Genomic DNA, 18050 nt, shown 5'->3' with positions numbered 1-18050 from the left:
CTCGCTCTCTCTCCCTAAGATGTGTCCGGCATAGGCCAGGGTGCCACTCGAGGCCCAAACCAATTCTGGTTATCGCTTCTCGGCCTTTTGGCTAAGATCAAGTGTAGTATCTGTTCTTATCAGTTTAATATCTGATACGTCCCCTATCTGGGGACCATATATTAAATGGATTTTTAGAACAGGGAGATGGAAAAAGAGCTTGCTCTGTCCACTCCACGCATTGACCTGGTATTGCAGTACCTCCAGGAACGGTGCACCCCTTCTTAACCCAGTTTCCAAAAGCAGAACTCGATTCACCTGATTCATATTAGCCCGATTAGCGAATTGAAATGAATTTTTATCTAACACACTTTTTACTTGCTTTATTCATCCAAATAGCAAACTCATCACCACTCAACTTCACCAACTCTGCTATGTCCCGTGCAGTATCTTGTTGTCAGTCTAATCTAGATCATGTGTAATTGAATGGAATAGATCCCTTTTGGACAAAGTGGAGTCAGATGCTGCAGTGACCACAGGTGTGAGAGGATCTACAATTGGCATCTGGTGTTATCTCTCTGCTTCCACTCCAAATAAAGTTACCTGTTGTTACCTGAACGTCAAATACTAAGAATGGGCGGCCTATGAAAGAATTAGTACTTTCATTAAGTATACTAAACCGGCTAATTGGGAATAGACAAACTGTAAAAAGCCCTCTGAGAAAGCCCCTCTCTAACCTTTGTTAGTAAGCTTTTCTGTAGCCTGCCTGTTGATGTATTTTCGGTTTGAACAGTGCACAACATGAAGAGACGGAACACTGGCGGCTTGTCACAATGCCCCCCGATGACATCACAATAGCGCTGCTGCCTAGAAAACAAGCTGCGCAGAAGAAGTTGTTCTTTGGGTGGGAGGGTGGGCTAGTGGAAGGAGGGGGCAATCTCTTTTTTTCCCGGGTGGTAGGGGGATGACAGGAGAAGGGAAGCGGGTGGTGAGAAAGGTACAGAGGGCAGGGTTTGGGGGCTGGGAAGGAAAGGGAAAAGATTAGGGTTTGGGGATGATGAAAGGGCTTTCTACGGGTAAGGATGGCAAAGGGTGGCAGTGACGGAAAGTCAGGCAACCTGTCCTGTCCGTCTTTTTGTATCGTGAATTGGAAAGACTGCAAGGGGGAGGGGAGTTGCTTGCGCCCTAAAGGAGGAGTTATTCAGATTCATTGCAGTGGGCGGCGGCTGCAAAACGCACCATTCTTCTTGTTTTTGCTCTGCAAAGCAGCCTTTTCAAGGGTTGGCTTGGGTGACAAAATGTCTTGTGTAGGCGTGGGTTTGTCTCCCTCTCGCTCTCTCTCCCTAAGATGTGTCCGGCATAGGCCAGGGTGCCACTCGAGGCCCAAACCAATTCTGGTTATCGCTTCTCGGCCTTTTGGCTAAGATCAAGTGTAGTATCTGTTCTTATCAGTTTAATATCTGATACGTCCCCTATCTGGGGACCATATATTAAATGGATTTTTAGAACAGGGAGATGGAAAAAGAGCTTGCTCTGTCCACTCCACGCATTGACCTGGTATTGCAGTACCTCCAGGAACGGTGCACCCCTTCTTAACCCAGTTTCCAAAAGCAGAACTCGATTCACCTGATTCATATTAGCCCGATTAGCGAATTGAAATGAATTTTTATCTAACACACTTTTTACTTGCTTTATTCATCCAAATAGCAAACTCATCACCACTCAACTTCACCAACTCTGCTATGTCCCGTGCAGTATCTTGTTGTCAGTCTAATCTAGATCATGTGTAATTGAATGGAATAGATCCCTTTTGGACAAAGTGGAGTCAGATGCTGCAGTGACCACAGGTGTGAGAGGATCTACAATTGGCATCTGGTGTTATCTCTCTGCTTCCACTCCAAATAAAGTTACCTGTTGTTACCTGAACGTCAAATACTAAGAATGGGCGGCCTATGAAAGAATTAGTACTTTCATTAAGTATACTAAACCGGCTAATTGGGAATAGACAAACTGTAAAAAGCCCTCTGAGAAAGCCCCTCTCTAACCTTTGTTAGTAAGCTTTTCTGTAGCCTGCCTGTTGATGTATTTTCGGTTTGAACAGTGCACAACATGAAGAGACGGAACACTGGCGGCTTGTCACAATGCCCCCCGATGACATCACAATAGCGCTGCTGCCTAGAAAACAAGCTGCGCAGAAGAAGTTGTTCTTTGGGTGGGAGGGTGGGCTAGTGGAAGGAGGGGGCAATCTCTTTTTTTCCCGGGTGGTAGGGGGATGACAGGAGAAGGGAAGCGGGTGGTGAGAAAGGTACAGAGGGCAGGGTTTGGGGGCTGGGAAGGAAAGGGAAAAGATTAGGGTTTGGGGATGATGAAAGGGCTTTCTACGGGTAAGGATGGCAAAGGGTGGCAGTGACGGAAAGTCAGGCAACCTGTCCTGTCCGTCTTTTTGTATCGTGAATTGGAAAGACTGCAAGGGGGAGGGGAGTTGCTTGCGCCCTAAAGGAGGAGTTATTCAGATTCATTGCAGTGGGCGGCGGCTGCAAAACGCACCATTCTTCTTGTTTTTGCTCTGCAAAGCAGCCTTTTCAAGGGTTGGCTTGGGTGACAAAATGTCTTGTGTAGGCGTGGGTTTGTCTCCCTCTCGCTCTCTCTCCCTAAGATGTGTCCGGCATAGGCCAGGGTGCCACTCGAGGCCCAAACCAATTCTGGTTATCGCTTCTCGGCCTTTTGGCTAAGATCAAGTGTAGTATCTGTTCTTATCAGTTTAATATCTGATACGTCCCCTATCTGGGGACCATATATTAAATGGATTTTTAGAACAGGGAGATGGAAAAAGAGCTTGCTCTGTCCACTCCACGCATTGACCTGGTATTGCAGTACCTCCAGGAACGGTGCACCCCTTCTTAACCCAGTTTCCAAAAGCAGAACTCGATTCACCTGATTCATATTAGCCCGATTAGCGAATTGAAATGAATTTTTATCTAACACACTTTTTACTTGCTTTATTCATCCAAATAGCAAACTCATCACCACTCAACTTCACCAACTCTGCTATGTCCCGTGCAGTATCTTGTTGTCAGTCTAATCTAGATCATGTGTAATTGAATGGAATAGATCCCTTTTGGACAAAGTGGAGTCAGATGCTGCAGTGACCACAGGTGTGAGAGGATCTACAATTGGCATCTGGTGTTATCTCTCTGCTTCCACTCCAAATAAAGTTACCTGTTGTTACCTGAACGTCAAATACTAAGAATGGGCGGCCTATGAAAGAATTAGTACTTTCATTAAGTATACTAAACCGGCTAATTGGGAATAGACAAACTGTAAAAAGCCCTCTGAGAAAGCCCCTCTCTAACCTTTGTTAGTAAGCTTTTCTGTAGCCTGCCTGTTGATGTATTTTCGGTTTGAACAGTGCACAACATGAAGAGACGGAACACTGGCGGCTTGTCACAATGCCCCCCGATGACATCACAATAGCGCTGCTGCCTAGAAAACAAGCTGCGCAGAAGAAGTTGTTCTTTGGGTGGGAGGGTGGGCTAGTGGAAGGAGGGGGCAATCTCTTTTTTTCCCGGGTGGTAGGGGGATGACAGGAGAAGGGAAGCGGGTGGTGAGAAAGGTACAGAGGGCAGGGTTTGGGGGCTGGGAAGGAAAGGGAAAAGATTAGGGTTTGGGGATGATGAAAGGGCTTTCTACGGGTAAGGATGGCAAAGGGTGGCAGTGACGGAAAGTCAGGCAACCTGTCCTGTCCGTCTTTTTGTATCGTGAATTGGAAAGACTGCAAGGGGGAGGGGAGTTGCTTGCGCCCTAAAGGAGGAGTTATTCAGATTCATTGCAGTGGGCGGCGGCTGCAAAACGCACCATTCTTCTTGTTTTTGCTCTGCAAAGCAGCCTTTTCAAGGGTTGGCTTGGGTGACAAAATGTCTTGTGTAGGCGTGGGTTTGTCTCCCTCTCGCTCTCTCTCCCTAAGATGTGTCCGGCATAGGCCAGGGTGCCACTCGAGGCCCAAACCAATTCTGGTTATCGCTTCTCGGCCTTTTGGCTAAGATCAAGCATAGTATCTGTTCTTATCAGTTTAATATCTGATACGTCCCCTATCTGGGGACCATATATTAAATGGATTTTTAGAACAGGGAGATGGAAAAAGAGCTTGCTCTGTCCACTCCACGCATTGACCTGGTATTGCAGTACCTCCAGGAACGGTGCACCCCTTCTTAACCCAGTTTCCAAAAGCAGAACTCGATTCACCTGATTCATATTAGCCCGATTAGCGAATTGAAATGAATTTTTATCTAACACACTTTTTACTTGCTTTATTCATCCAAATAGCAAACTCATCACCACTCAACTTCACCAACTCTGCTATGTCCCGTGCAGTATCTTGTTGTCAGTCTAATCTAGATCATGTGTAATTGAATGGAATAGATCCCTTTTGGACAAAGTGGAGTCAGATGCTGCAGTGACCACAGGTGTGAGAGGATCTACAATTGGCATCTGGTGTTATCTCTCTGCTTCCACTCCAAATAAAGTTACCTGTTGTTACCTGAACGTCAAATACTAAGAATGGGCGGCCTATGAAAGAATTAGTACTTTCATTAAGTATACTAAACCGGCTAATTGGGAATAGACAAACTGTAAAAAGCCCTCTGAGAAAGCCCCTCTCTAACCTTTGTTAGTAAGCTTTTCTGTAGCCTGCCTGTTGATGTATTTTCGGTTTGAACAGTGCACAACATGAAGAGACGGAACACTGGCGGCTTGTCACAATGCCCCCCGATGACATCACAATAGCGCTGCTGCCTAGAAAACAAGCTGCGCAGAAGAAGTTGTTCTTTGGGTGGGAGGGTGGGCTAGTGGAAGGAGGGGGCAATCTCTTTTTTTCCCGGGTGGTAGGGGGATGACAGGAGAAGGGAAGCGGGTGGTGAGAAAGGTACAGAGGGCAGGGTTTGGGGGCTGGGAAGGAAAGGGAAAAGATTAGGGTTTGGGGATGATGAAAGGGCTTTCTACGGGTAAGGATGGCAAAGGGTGGCAGTGACGGAAAGTCAGGCAACCTGTCCTGTCCGTCTTTTTGTATCGTGAATTGGAAAGACTGCAAGGGGGAGGGGAGTTGCTTGCGCCCTAAAGGAGGAGTTATTCAGATTCATTGCAGTGGGCGGCGGCTGCAAAACGCACCATTCTTCTTGTTTTTGCTCTGCAAAGCAGCCTTTTCAAGGGTTGGCTTGGGTGACAAAATGTCTTGTGTAGGCGTGGGTTTGTCTCCCTCTCGCTCTCTCTCCCTAAGATGTGTCCGGCATAGGCCAGGGTGCCACTCGAGGCCCAAACCAATTCTGGTTATCGCTTCTCGGCCTTTTGGCTAAGATCAAGTGTAGTATCTGTTCTTATCAGTTTAATATCTGATACGTCCCCTATCTGGGGACCATATATTAAATGGATTTTTAGAACAGGGAGATGGAAAAAGAGCTTGCTCTGTCCACTCCACGCATTGACCTGGTATTGCAGTACCTCCAGGAACGGTGCACCCCTTCTTAACCCAGTTTCCAAAAGCAGAACTCGATTCACCTGATTCATATTAGCCCGATTAGCGAATTGAAATGAATTTTTATCTAACACACTTTTTACTTGCTTTATTCATCCAAATAGCAAACTCATCACCACTCAACTTCACCAACTCTGCTATGTCCCGTGCAGTATCTTGTTGTCAGTCTAATCTAGATCATGTGTAATTGAATGGAATAGATCCCTTTTGGACAAAGTGGAGTCAGATGCTGCAGTGACCACAGGTGTGAGAGGATCTACAATTGGCATCTGGTGTTATCTCTCTGCTTCCACTCCAAATAAAGTTACCTGTTGTTACCTGAACGTCAAATACTAAGAATGGGCGGCCTATGAAAGAATTAGTACTTTCATTAAGTATACTAAACCGGCTAATTGGGAATAGACAAACTGTAAAAAGCCCTCTGAGAAAGCCCCTCTCTAACCTTTGTTAGTAAGCTTTTCTGTAGCCTGCCTGTTGATGTATTTTCGGTTTGAACAGTGCACAACATGAAGAGACGGAACACTGGCGGCTTGTCACAATGCCCCCCGATGACATCACAATAGCGCTGCTGCCTAGAAAACAAGCTGCGCAGAAGAAGTTGTTCTTTGGGTGGGAGGGTGGGCTAGTGGAAGGAGGGGGCAATCTCTTTTTTTCCCGGGTGGTAGGGGGATGACAGGAGAAGGGAAGCGGGTGGTGAGAAAGGTACAGAGGGCAGGGTTTGGGGGCTGGGAAGGAAAGGGAAAAGATTAGGGTTTGGGGATGATGAAAGGGCTTTCTACGGGTAAGGATGGCAAAGGGTGGCAGTGACGGAAAGTCAGGCAACCTGTCCTGTCCGTCTTTTTGTATCGTGAATTGGAAAGACTGCAAGGGGGAGGGGAGTTGCTTGCGCCCTAAAGGAGGAGTTATTCAGATTCATTGCAGTGGGCGGCGGCTGCAAAACGCACCATTCTTCTTGTTTTTGCTCTGCAAAGCAGCCTTTTCAAGGGTTGGCTTGGGTGACAAAATGTCTTGTGTAGGCGTGGGTTTGTCTCCCTCTCGCTCTCTCTCCCTAAGATGTGTCCGGCATAGGCCAGGGTGCCACTCGAGGCCCAAACCAATTCTGGTTATCGCTTCTCGGCCTTTTGGCTAAGATCAAGTGTAGTATCTGTTCTTATCAGTTTAATATCTGATACGTCCCCTATCTGGGGACCATATATTAAATGGATTTTTAGAACAGGGAGATGGAAAAAGAGCTTGCTCTGTCCACTCCACGCATTGACCTGGTATTGCAGTACCTCCAGGAACGGTGCACCCCTTCTTAACCCAGTTTCCAAAAGCAGAACTCGATTCACCTGATTCATATTAGCCCGATTAGCGAATTGAAATGAATTTTTATCTAACACACTTTTTACTTGCTTTATTCATCCAAATAGCAAACTCATCACCACTCAACTTCACCAACTCTGCTATGTCCCGTGCAGTATCTTGTTGTCAGTCTAATCTAGATCATGTGTAATTGAATGGAATAGATCCCTTTTGGACAAAGTGGAGTCAGATGCTGCAGTGACCACAGGTGTGAGAGGATCTACAATTGGCATCTGGTGTTATCTCTCTGCTTCCACTCCAAATAAAGTTACCTGTTGTTACCTGAACGTCAAATACTAAGAATGGGCGGCCTATGAAAGAATTAGTACTTTCATTAAGTATACTAAACCGGCTAATTGGGAATAGACAAACTGTAAAAAGCCCTCTGAGAAAGCCCCTCTCTAACCTTTGTTAGTAAGCTTTTCTGTAGCCTGCCTGTTGATGTATTTTCGGTTTGAACAGTGCACAACATGAAGAGACGGAACACTGGCGGCTTGTCACAATGCCCCCCGATGACATCACAATAGCGCTGCTGCCTAGAAAACAAGCTGCGCAGAAGAAGTTGTTCTTTGGGTGGGAGGGTGGGCTAGTGGAAGGAGGGGGCAATCTCTTTTTTTCCCGGGTGGTAGGGGGATGACAGGAGAAGGGAAGCGGGTGGTGAGAAAGGTACAGAGGGCAGGGTTTGGGGGCTGGGAAGGAAAGGGAAAAGATTAGGGTTTGGGGATGATGAAAGGGCTTTCTACGGGTAAGGATGGCAAAGGGTGGCAGTGACGGAAAGTCAGGCAACCTGTCCTGTCCGTCTTTTTGTATCGTGAATTGGAAAGACTGCAAGGGGGAGGGGAGTTGCTTGCGCCCTAAAGGAGGAGTTATTCAGATTCATTGCAGTGGGCGGCGGCTGCAAAACGCACCATTCTTCTTGTTTTTGCTCTGCAAAGCAGCCTTTTCAAGGGTTGGCTTGGGTGACAAAATGTCTTGTGTAGGCGTGGGTTTGTCTCCCTCTCGCTCTCTCTCCCTAAGATGTGTCCGGCATAGGCCAAGGTGCCACTCAAGGCCCAAACCAATTCTGGTTATCGCTTCTCGGCCTTTTGGCTAAGATCAAGTGTAGTATCTGTTCTTATCAGTTTAATATCTGATACGTCCCCTATCTGGGGACCATATATTAAATGGATTTTTAGAACAGGGAGATGGAAAAAGAGCTTGCTCTGTCCACTCCACGCATTGACCTGGTATTGCAGTACCTCCAGGAACGGTGCACCCCTTCTTAACCCAGTTTCCAAAAGCAGAACTCGATTCACCTGATTCATATTAGCCCGATTAGCGAATTGAAATGAATTTTTATCTAACACACTTTTTACTTGCTTTATTCATCCAAATAGCAAACTCATCACCACTCAACTTCACCAACTCTGCTATGTCCCGTGCAGTATCTTGTTGTCAGTCTAATCTAGATCATGTGTAATTGAATGGAATAGATCCCTTTTGGACAAAGTGGAGTCAGATGCTGCAGTGACCACAGGTGTGAGAGGATCTACAATTGGCATCTGGTGTTATCTCTCTGCTTCCACTCCAAATAAAGTTACCTGTTGTTACCTGAACGTCAAATACTAAGAATGGGCGGCCTATGAAAGAATTAGTACTTTCATTAAGTATACTAAACCGGCTAATTGGGAATAGACAAACTGTAAAAAGCCCTCTGAGAAAGCCCCTCTCTAACCTTTGTTAGTAAGCTTTTCTGTAGCCTGCCTGTTGATGTATTTTCGGTTTGAACAGTGCACAACATGAAGAGACGGAACACTGGCGGCTTGTCACAATGCCCCCCGATGACATCACAATAGCGCTGCTGCCTAGAAAACAAGCTGCGCAGAAGAAGTTGTTCTTTGGGTGGGAGGGTGGGCTAGTGGAAGGAGGGGGCAATCTCTTTTTTTCCCGGGTGGTAGGGGGATGACAGGAGAAGGGAAGCGGGTGGTGAGAAAGGTACAGAGGGCAGGGTTTGGGGGCTGGGAAGGAAAGGGAAAAGATTAGGGTTTGGGGATGATGAAAGGGCTTTCTACGGGTAAGGATGGCAAAGGGTGGCAGTGACGGAAAGTCAGGCAACCTGTCCTGTCCGTCTTTTTGTATCGTGAATTGGAAAGACTGCAAGGGGGAGGGGAGTTGCTTGCGCCCTAAAGGAGGAGTTATTCAGATTCATTGCAGTGGGCGGCGGCTGCAAAACGCACCATTCTTCTTGTTTTTGCTCTGCAAAGCAGCCTTTTCAAGGGTTGGCTTGGGTGACAAAATGTCTTGTGTAGGCGTGGGTTTGTCTCCCTCTCGCTCTCTCTCCCTAAGATGTGTCCGGCATAGGCCAGGGTGCCACTCGAGGCCCAAACCAATTCTGGTTATCGCTTCTCGGCCTTTTGGCTAAGATCAAGTGTAGTATCTGTTCTTATCAGTTTAATATCTGATACGTCCCCTATCTGGGGACCATATATTAAATGGATTTTTAGAACAGGGAGATGGAAAAAGAGCTTGCTCTGTCCACTCCACGCATTGACCTGGTATTGCAGTACCTCCAGGAACGGTGCACCCCTTCTTAACCCAGTTTCCAAAAGCAGAACTCGATTCACCTGATTCATATTAGCCCGATTAGCGAATTGAAATGAATTTTTATCTAACACACTTTTTACTTGCTTTATTCATCCAAATAGCAAACTCATCACCACTCAACTTCACCAACTCTGCTATGTCCCGTGCAGTATCTTGTTGTCAGTCTAATCTAGATCATGTGTAATTGAATGGAATAGATCCCTTTTGGACAAAGTGGAGTCAGATGCTGCAGTGACCACAGGTGTGAGAGGATCTACAATTGGCATCTGGTGTTATCTCTCTGCTTCCACTCCAAATAAAGTTACCTGTTGTTACCTGAACGTCAAATACTAAGAATGGGCGGCCTATGAAAGAATTAGTACTTTCATTAAGTATACTAAACCGGCTAATTGGGAATAGACAAACTGTAAAAAGCCCTCTGAGAAAGCCCCTCTCTAACCTTTGTTAGTAAGCTTTTCTGTAGCCTGCCTGTTGATGTATTTTCGGTTTGAACAGTGCACAACATGAAGAGACGGAACACTGGCGGCTTGTCACAATGCCCCCCGATGACATCACAATAGCGCTGCTGCCTAGAAAACAAGCTGCGCAGAAGAAGTTGTTCTTTGGGTGGGAGGGTGGGCTAGTGGAAGGAGGGGGCAATCTCTTTTTTTCCCGGGTGGTAGGGGGATGACAGGAGAAGGGAAGCGGGTGGTGAGAAAGGTACAGAGGGCAGGGTTTGGGGGCTGGGAAGGAAAGGGAAAAGATTAGGGTTTGGGGATGATGAAAGGGCTTTCTACGGGTAAGGATGGCAAAGGGTGGCAGTGACGGAAAGTCAGGCAACCTGTCCTGTCCGTCTTTTTGTATCGTGAATTGGAAAGACTGCAAGGGGGAGGGGAGTTGCTTGCGCCCTAAAGGAGGAGTTATTCAGATTCATTGCAGTGGGCGGCGGCTGCAAAACGCACCATTCTTCTTGTTTTTGCTCTGCAAAGCAGCCTTTTCAAGGGTTGGCTTGGGTGACAAAATGTCTTGTGTAGGCGTGGGTTTGTCTCCCTCTCGCTCTCTCTCCCTAAGATGTGTCCGGCATAGGCCAGGGTGCCACTCGAGGCCCAAACCAATTCTGGTTATCGCTTCTCGGCCTTTTGGCTAAGATCAAGTGTAGTATCTGTTCTTATCAGTTTAATATCTGATACGTCCCCTATCTGGGGACCATATATTAAATGGATTTTTAGAACAGGGAGATGGAAAAAGAGCTTGCTCTGTCCACTCCACGCATTGACCTGGTATTGCAGTACCTCCAGGAACGGTGCACCCCTTCTTAACCCAGTTTCCAAAAGCAGAACTCGATTCACCTGATTCATATTAGCCCGATTAGCGAATTGAAATGAATTTTTATCTAACACACTTTTTACTTGCTTTATTCATCCAAATAGCAAACTCATCACCACTCAACTTCACCAACTCTGCTATGTCCCGTGCAGTATCTTGTTGTCAGTCTAATCTAGATCATGTGTAATTGAATGGAATAGATCCCTTTTGGACAAAGTGGAGTCAGATGCTGCAGTGACCACAGGTGTGAGAGGATCTACAATTGGCATCTGGTGTTATCTCTCTGCTTCCACTCCAAATAAAGTTACCTGTTGTTACCTGAACGTCAAATACTAAGAATGGGCGGCCTATGAAAGAATTAGTACTTTCATTAAGTATACTAAACCGGCTAATTGGGAATAGACAAACTGTAAAAAGCCCTCTGAGAAAGCCCCTCTCTAACCTTTGTTAGTAAGCTTTTCTGTAGCCTGCCTGTTGATGTATTTTCGGTTTGAACAGTGCACAACATGAAGAGACGGAACACTGGCGGCTTGTCACAATGCCCCCCGATGACATCACAATAGCGCTGCTGCCTAGAAAACAAGCTGCGCAGAAGAAGTTGTTCTTTGGGTGGGAGGGTGGGCTAGTGGAAGGAGGGGGCAATCTCTTTTTTTCCCGGGTGGTAGGGGTTGACAGGAGAAGGGAAGCGGGTGGTGAGAAAGGTACAGAGGGCAGGGTTTGGGGGCTGGGAAGGAAAGGGAAAAGATTAGGGTTTGGGGATGATGAAAGGGCTTTCTACGGGTAAGGATGGCAAAGGGTGGCAGTGACGGAAAGTCAGGCAACCTGTCCTGTCCGTCTTTTTGTATCGTGAATTGGAAAGACTGCAAGGGGGAGGGGAGTTGCTTGCGCCCTAAAGGAGGAGTTATTCAGATTCATTGCAGTGGGCGGCGGCTGCAAAACGCACCATTCTTCTTGTTTTTGCTCTGCAAAGCAGCCTTTTCAAGGGTTGGCTTGGGTGACAAAATGTCTTGTGTAGGCGTGGGTTTGTCTCCCTCTCGCTCTCTCTCCCTAAGATGTGTCCGGCATAGGCCAGGGTGCCACTCGAGGCCCAAACCAATTCTGGTTATCGCTTCTCGGCCTTTTGGCTAAGATCAAGTGTAGTATCTGTTCTTATCAGTTTAATATCTGATACGTCCCCTATCTGGGGACCATATATTAAATGGATTTTTAGAACAGGGAGATGGAAAAAGAGCTTGCTCTGTCCACTCCACGCATTGACCTGGTATTGCAGTACCTCCAGGAACGGTGCACCCCTTCTTAACCCAGTTTCCAAAAGCAGAACTCGATTCACCTGATTCATATTAGCCCGATTAGCGAATTGAAATGAATTTTTATCTAACACACTTTTTACTTGCTTTATTCATCCAAATAGCAAACTCATCACCACTCAACTTCACCAACTCTGCTATGTCCCGTGCAGTATCTTGTTGTCAGTCTAATCTAGATCATGTGTAATTGAATGGAATAGATCCCTTTTGGACAAAGTGGAGTCAGATGCTGCAGTGACCACAGGTGTGAGAGGATCTACAATTGGCATCTGGTGTTATCTCTCTGCTTCCACTCCAAATAAAGTTACCTGTTGTTACCTGAACGTCAAATACTAAGAATGGGCGGCCTATGAAAGAATTAGTACTTTCATTAAGTATACTAAACCGGCTAATTGGGAATAGACAAACTGTAAAAAGCCCTCTGAGAAAGCCCCTCTCTAACCTTTGTTAGTAAGCTTTTCTGTAGCCTGCCTGTTGATGTATTTTCGGTTTGAACAGTGCACAACATGAAGAGACGGAACACTGGCGGCTTGTCACAATGCCCCCCGATGACATCACAATAGCGCTGCTGCCTAGAAAACAAGCTGCGCAGAAGAAGTTGTTCTTTGGGTGGGAGGGTGGGCTAGTGGAAGGAGGGGGCAATCTCTTTTTTTCCCGGGTGGTAGGGGGATGACAGGAGAAGGGAAGCGGGTGGTGAGAAAGGTACAGAGGGCAGGGTTTGGGGGCTGGGAAGGAAAGGGAAAAGATTAGGGTTTGGGGATGATGAAAGGGCTTTCTACGGGTAAGGATGGCAAAGGGTGGCAGTGACGGAAAGTCAGGCAACCTGTCCTGTCCGTCTTTTTGTATCGTGAATTGGAAAGACTGCAAGGGGGAGGGGAGTTGCTTGCGCCCTAAAGGAGGAGTTATTCAGATTCATTGCAGTGGGCGGCGGCTGCAAAACGCACCATTCTTCTTGGTTTTGCTCTGCAAAGCAGCCTTTTCAAGGGTTGGCTTGGGTGACAAAATGTCTTGTGTAGGCGTGGGTTTGTCTCCCTCTCGCTCTCTCTCCCTAAGATGTGTCCGGCATAGGCCAGGGTGCCACTCGAGGCCCAAACCAATTCTGGTTATCGCTTCTCGGCCTTTTGGCTAAGATCAAGTGTAGTCCCTTCATTGTGTTTGCCTTGGTCTTGGCTGGGAGGGGCCCGGGCTTGCACAACCGCCGGCCTCTGGGATTGTTGCGCCTTTTGGTGCTTACGTCCCCTTATGGCTGGTGGTTCCTGGGCTCGGGAGGCGATCACCTGCGGCACTGCGCTTTTGTGTGGTGGCCGATGACCGTTTTCTGAAAATTGCGGATGTAATCTCATCTGTTCTTATCAGTTTAATATCTGATACGTCCCCTATCTGGGGACCATATATTAAATGGATTTTTAGAACAGGGAGATGGAAAAAGAGCTTGCTCTGTCCACTCCACGCATTGACCTGGTATTGCAGTACCTCCAGGAACGGTGCACCCCTTCTTAACCCAGTTTCCAAAAGCAGAACTCGATTCACCTGATTCATATTAGCCCGATTAGCGAATTGAAATGAATTTTTATCTAACACACTTTTTACTTGCTTTATTCATCCAAATAGCAAACTCATCACCACTCAACTTCACCAACTCTGCTATGTCCCGTGCAGTATCTTGTTGTCAGTCTAATCTAGATCATGTGTAATTGAATGGAATAGATCCCTTTTGGACAAAGTGGAGTCAGATGCTGCAGTGACCACAGGTGTGAGAGGATCTACAATTGGCATCTGGTGTTATCTCTCTGCTTCCACTCCAAATAAAGTTACCTGTTGTTACCTGAACGTCAAATACTAAGAATGGGCGGCCTATGAAAGAATTAGTACTTTCATTAAGTATACTAAACCGGCTAATTGGGAATAGACAAACTGTAAAAAGCCCTCTGAGAAAGCCCCTCTCTAACCTTTGTTAGTAAGCTTTTCTGTAGCCTGCCTGTTGATGTATTTTCGGTTTGAACAGTGCACAACATGAAGAGACGGAACACTGGCGGCTTGTCACAATGCCCCCCGATGACATCACAATAGCGCTGCTGCCTAGAAAACAAGCTGCGCAGAAGAAGTTGTTCTTTGGGTGGGAGGGTGGGCTAGTGGAAGGAGTGGGCAATCTCTTTTTTTCCCGGGTGGTAGGGGGATGACAGGAGAAGGGAAGCGGGTGGTGAGAAAGGTACAGAGGGCAGGGTTTGGGGGCTGGGAAGGAAAGGGAAAAGATTAGGGTTTGGGGATGATGAAAGGGCTTTCTACGGGTAAGGATGGCAAAGGGTGGCAGTGACGGAAAGTCAGGCAACCTGTCCTGTCCGTCTTTTTGTATCGTGAATTGGAAAGACTGCAAGGGGGAGGGGAGTTGCTTGCGCCCTAAAGGAGGAGTTATTCAGATTCATTGCAGTGGGCGGCGGCTGCAAAACGCACCATTCTTCTTGTTTTTGCTCTGCAAAGCAGCCTTTTCAAGGGTTGGCTTGGGTGACAAAATGTCTTGTGTAGGCGTGGGTTTGTCTCCCTCTCGCTCTCTCTCCCTAAGATGTGTCCGGCATAGGCCAGGGTGCCACTCGAGGCCCAAACCAATTCTGGTTATCGCTTCTCGGCCTTTTGGCTAAGATCAAGTGTAGTATCTGTTCTTATCAGTTTAATATCTGATACGTCCCCTATCTGGGGACCATATATTAAATGGATTTTTAGAACAGGGAGATGGAAAAAGAGCTTGCTCTGTCCACTCCACGCATTGACCTGGTATTGCAGTACCTCCAGGAACGGTGCACCCCTTCTTAACCCAGTTTCCAAAAGCAGAACTCGATTCACCTGATTCATATTAGCCCGATTAGCGAATTGAAATGAATTTTTATCTAACACACTTTTTACTTGCTTTATTCATCCAAATAGCAAACTCATCACCACTCAACTTCACCAACTCTGCTATGTCCCGTGCAGTATCTTGTTGTCAGTCTAATCTAGATCATGTGTAATTGAATGGAATAGATCCCTTTTGGACAAAGTGGAGTCAGATGCTGCAGTGACCACAGGTGTGAGAGGATCTACAATTGGCATCTGGTGTTATCTCTCTGCTTCCACTCCAAATAAAGTTACCTGTTGTTACCTGAACGTCAAATACTAAGAATGGGCGGCCTATGAAAGAATTAGTACTTTCATTAAGTATACTAAACCGGCTAATTGGGAATAGACAAACTGTAAAAAGCCCTCTGAGAAAGCCCCTCTCTAACCTTTGTTAGTAAGCTTTTCTGTAGCCTGCCTGTTGATGTATTTTCGGTTTGAACAGTGCACAACATGAAGAGACGGAACACTGGCGGCTTGTCACAATGCCCCCCGATGACATCACAATAGCGCTGCTGCCTAGAAAACAAGCTGCGCAGAAGAAGTTGTTCTTTGGGTGGGAGGGTGGGCTAGTGGAAGGAGGGGGCAATCTCTTTTTTTCCCGGGTGGTAGGGGGATGACAGGAGAAGGGAAGCGGGTGGTGAGAAAGGTACAGAGGGCAGGGTTTGGGGGCTGGGAAGGAAAGGGAAAAGATTAGGGTTTGGGGATGATGAAAGGGCTTTCTACGGGTAAGGATGGCAAAGGGTGGCAGTGACGGAAAGTCAGGCAACCTGTCCTGTCCGTCTTTTTGTATCGTGAATTGGAAAGACTGCAAGGGGGAGGGGAGTTGCTTGCGCCCTAAAGGAGGAGTTATTCAGATTCATTGCAGTGGGCGGCGGCTGCAAAACGCACCATTCTTCTTGTTTTTGCTCTGCAAAGCAGCCTTTTCAAGGGTTGGCTTGGGTGACAAAATGTCTTGTGTAGGCGTGGGTTTGTCTCCCTCTCGCTCTCTCTCCCTAAGATGTGTCCGGCATAGGCCAGGGTGCCACTCGAGGCCCAAACCAATTCTGGTTATCGCTTCTCGGCCTTTTGGCTAAGATCAAGTGTAGTATCTGTTCTTATCAGTTTAATATCTGATACGTCCCCTATCTGGGGACCATATATTAAATGGATTTTTAGAACAGGGAGATGGAAAAAGAGCTTGCTCTGTCCACTCCACGCATTGACCTGGTATTGCAGTACCTCCAGGAACGGTGCACCCCTTCTTAACCCAGTTTCCAAAAGCAGAACTCGATTCACCTGATTCATATTAGCCCGATTAGCGAATTGAAATGAATTTTTATCTAACACACTTTTTACTTGCTTTATTCATCCAAATAGCAAACTCATCACCACTCAACTTCACCAACTCTGCTATGTCCCGTGCAGTATCTTGTTGTCAGTCTAATCTAGATCATGTGTAATTGAATGGAATAGATCCCTTTTGGACAAAGTGGAGTCAGATGCTGCAGTGACCACAGGTGTGAGAGGATCTACAATTGGCATCTGGTGTTATCTCTCTGCTTCCACTCCAAATAAAGTTACCTGTTGTTACCTGAACGTCAAATACTAAGAATGGGCGGCCTATGAAAGAATTAGTACTTTCATTAAGTATACTAAACCGGCTAATTGGGAATAGACAAACTGTAAAAAGCCCTCTGAGAAAGCCCCTCTCTAACCTTTGTTAGTAAGCTTTTCTGTAGCCTGCCTGTTGATGTATTTTCGGTTTGAACAGTGCACAACATGAAGAGACGGAACACTGGCGGCTTGTCACAATGCCCCCCGATGACATCACAATAGCGCTGCTGCCTAGAAAACAAGCTGCGCAGAAGAAGTTGTTCTTTGGGTGGGAGGGTGGGCTAGTGGAAGGAGGGGGCAATCTCTTTTTTTCCCGGGTGGTAGGGGGATGACAGGAGAAGGGAAGCGGGTGGTGAGAAAGGTACAGAGGGCAGGGTTTGGGGGCTGGGAAGGAAAGGGAAAAGATTAGGGTTTGGGGATGATGAAAGGGCTTTCTACGGGTAAGGATGGCAAAGGGTGGCAGTGACGGAAAGTCAGGCAACCTGTCCTGTCCGTCTTTTTGTATCGTGAATTGGAAAGACTGCAAGGGGGAGGGGAGTTGCTTGCGCCCTAAAGGAGGAGTTATTCAGATTCATTGCAGTGGGCGGCGGCTGCAAAACGCACCATTCTTCTTGTTTTTGCTCTGCAAAGCAGCCTTTTCAAGGGTTGGCTTGGGTGACAAAATGTCTTGTGTAGGCGTGGGTTTGTCTCCCTCTCGCTCTCTCTCCCTAAGATGTGTCCGGCATAGGCCAGGGTGCCACTCGAGGCCCAAACCAATTCTGGTTATCGCTTCTCGGCCTTTTGGCTAAGATCAAGTGTAGTATCTGTTCTTATCAGTTTAATATCTGATACGTCCCCTATCTGGGGACCATATATTAAATGGATTTTTAGAACAGGGAGATGGAAAAAGAGCTTGCTCTGTCCACTCCACGCATTGACCTGGTATTGCAGTACCTCCAGGAACGGTGCACCCCTTCTTAACCCAGTTTCCAAAAGCAGAACTCGATTCACCTGATTCATATTAGCCCGATTAGCGAATTGAAATGAATTTTTATCTAACACACTTTTTACTTGCTTTATTCATCCAAATAGCAAACTCATCACCACTCAACTTCACCAACTCTGCTATGTCCCGTGCAGTATCTTGTTGTCAGTCTAATCTAGATCATGTGTAATTGAATGGAATAGATCCCTTTTGGACAAAGTGGAGTCAGATGCTGCAGTGACCACAGGTGTGAGAGGATCTACAATTGGCATCTGGTGTTATCTCTCTGCTTCCACTCCAAATAAAGTTACCTGTTGTTACCTGAACGTCAAATACTAAGAATGGGCGGCCTATGAAAGAATTAGTACTTTCATTAAGTATACTAAACCGGCTAATTGGGAATAGACAAACTGTAAAAAGCCCTCTGAGAAAGCCCCTCTCTAACCTTTGTTAGTAAGCTTTTCTGTAGCCTGCCTGTTGATGTATTTTCGGTTTGAACAGTGCACAACATGAAGAGACGGAACACTGGCGGCTTGTCACAATGCCCCCCGATGACATCACAATAGCGCTGCTGCCT

General features: G+C 46.7%; 14 non-coding genes across 14 annotated transcripts; all 14 read left to right on the top strand.

Moving 5' to 3' along the window:
- Positions 1–71: 71 nt before the first annotated feature.
- Positions 72–262, top strand: LOC142283515 (U2 spliceosomal RNA). The gene has a single exon (XR_012745149.1). It is a non-coding gene; the product is annotated as a U2 spliceosomal RNA (small nuclear RNA).
- Positions 263–1379: 1117 nt separating this feature from the next.
- Positions 1380–1570, top strand: LOC142283513 (U2 spliceosomal RNA). The gene has a single exon (XR_012745147.1). It is a non-coding gene; the product is annotated as a U2 spliceosomal RNA (small nuclear RNA).
- A 1117-nt stretch (positions 1571–2687) lies between these two features.
- Positions 2688–2878, top strand: LOC142283512 (U2 spliceosomal RNA). Its single transcript, XR_012745146.1, has one exon. It is a non-coding gene; the product is annotated as a U2 spliceosomal RNA (small nuclear RNA).
- Positions 2879–3995: 1117 nt separating this feature from the next.
- Positions 3996–4186, top strand: LOC142283565 (U2 spliceosomal RNA). The gene has a single exon (XR_012745195.1). It is a non-coding gene; the product is annotated as a U2 spliceosomal RNA (small nuclear RNA).
- A 1117-nt stretch (positions 4187–5303) lies between these two features.
- Positions 5304–5494, top strand: LOC142283511 (U2 spliceosomal RNA). Its single transcript, XR_012745145.1, has one exon. It is a non-coding gene; the product is annotated as a U2 spliceosomal RNA (small nuclear RNA).
- Positions 5495–6611: 1117 nt separating this feature from the next.
- Positions 6612–6802, top strand: LOC142283510 (U2 spliceosomal RNA). The gene has a single exon (XR_012745144.1). It is a non-coding gene; the product is annotated as a U2 spliceosomal RNA (small nuclear RNA).
- Positions 6803–7919: 1117 nt separating this feature from the next.
- Positions 7920–8110, top strand: LOC142283509 (U2 spliceosomal RNA). Its single transcript, XR_012745143.1, has one exon. It is a non-coding gene; the product is annotated as a U2 spliceosomal RNA (small nuclear RNA).
- Positions 8111–9227: 1117 nt separating this feature from the next.
- LOC142283508 (U2 spliceosomal RNA) lies at positions 9228–9418 on the top strand. Its single transcript, XR_012745142.1, has one exon. It is a non-coding gene; the product is annotated as a U2 spliceosomal RNA (small nuclear RNA).
- A 1117-nt stretch (positions 9419–10535) lies between these two features.
- LOC142283507 (U2 spliceosomal RNA) lies at positions 10536–10726 on the top strand. Its single transcript, XR_012745141.1, has one exon. It is a non-coding gene; the product is annotated as a U2 spliceosomal RNA (small nuclear RNA).
- A 1116-nt stretch (positions 10727–11842) lies between these two features.
- On the top strand, positions 11843–12033 carry LOC142283506 (U2 spliceosomal RNA). The gene has a single exon (XR_012745140.1). It is a non-coding gene; the product is annotated as a U2 spliceosomal RNA (small nuclear RNA).
- A 1322-nt stretch (positions 12034–13355) lies between these two features.
- LOC142283577 (U2 spliceosomal RNA) lies at positions 13356–13540 on the top strand. The gene has a single exon (XR_012745207.1). It is a non-coding gene; the product is annotated as a U2 spliceosomal RNA (small nuclear RNA).
- Positions 13541–14657: 1117 nt separating this feature from the next.
- On the top strand, positions 14658–14848 carry LOC142283505 (U2 spliceosomal RNA). The gene has a single exon (XR_012745139.1). It is a non-coding gene; the product is annotated as a U2 spliceosomal RNA (small nuclear RNA).
- A 1117-nt stretch (positions 14849–15965) lies between these two features.
- LOC142283504 (U2 spliceosomal RNA) lies at positions 15966–16156 on the top strand. Its single transcript, XR_012745138.1, has one exon. It is a non-coding gene; the product is annotated as a U2 spliceosomal RNA (small nuclear RNA).
- Positions 16157–17273: 1117 nt separating this feature from the next.
- LOC142283502 (U2 spliceosomal RNA) lies at positions 17274–17464 on the top strand. Its single transcript, XR_012745136.1, has one exon. It is a non-coding gene; the product is annotated as a U2 spliceosomal RNA (small nuclear RNA).
- Positions 17465–18050: the final 586 nt, after the last annotated feature.

The sequence above is a fragment of the Anomaloglossus baeobatrachus genome, unplaced genomic scaffold, assembly GCF_048569485.1.
Source record: "Anomaloglossus baeobatrachus isolate aAnoBae1 unplaced genomic scaffold, aAnoBae1.hap1 Scaffold_542, whole genome shotgun sequence".
NCBI lineage: Eukaryota > Metazoa > Chordata > Amphibia > Anura > Aromobatidae > Anomaloglossus > Anomaloglossus baeobatrachus.
Note: the sequence above shows the minus strand (reverse complement) of the source record. Positions and strands in the feature narration are given on the sequence as shown.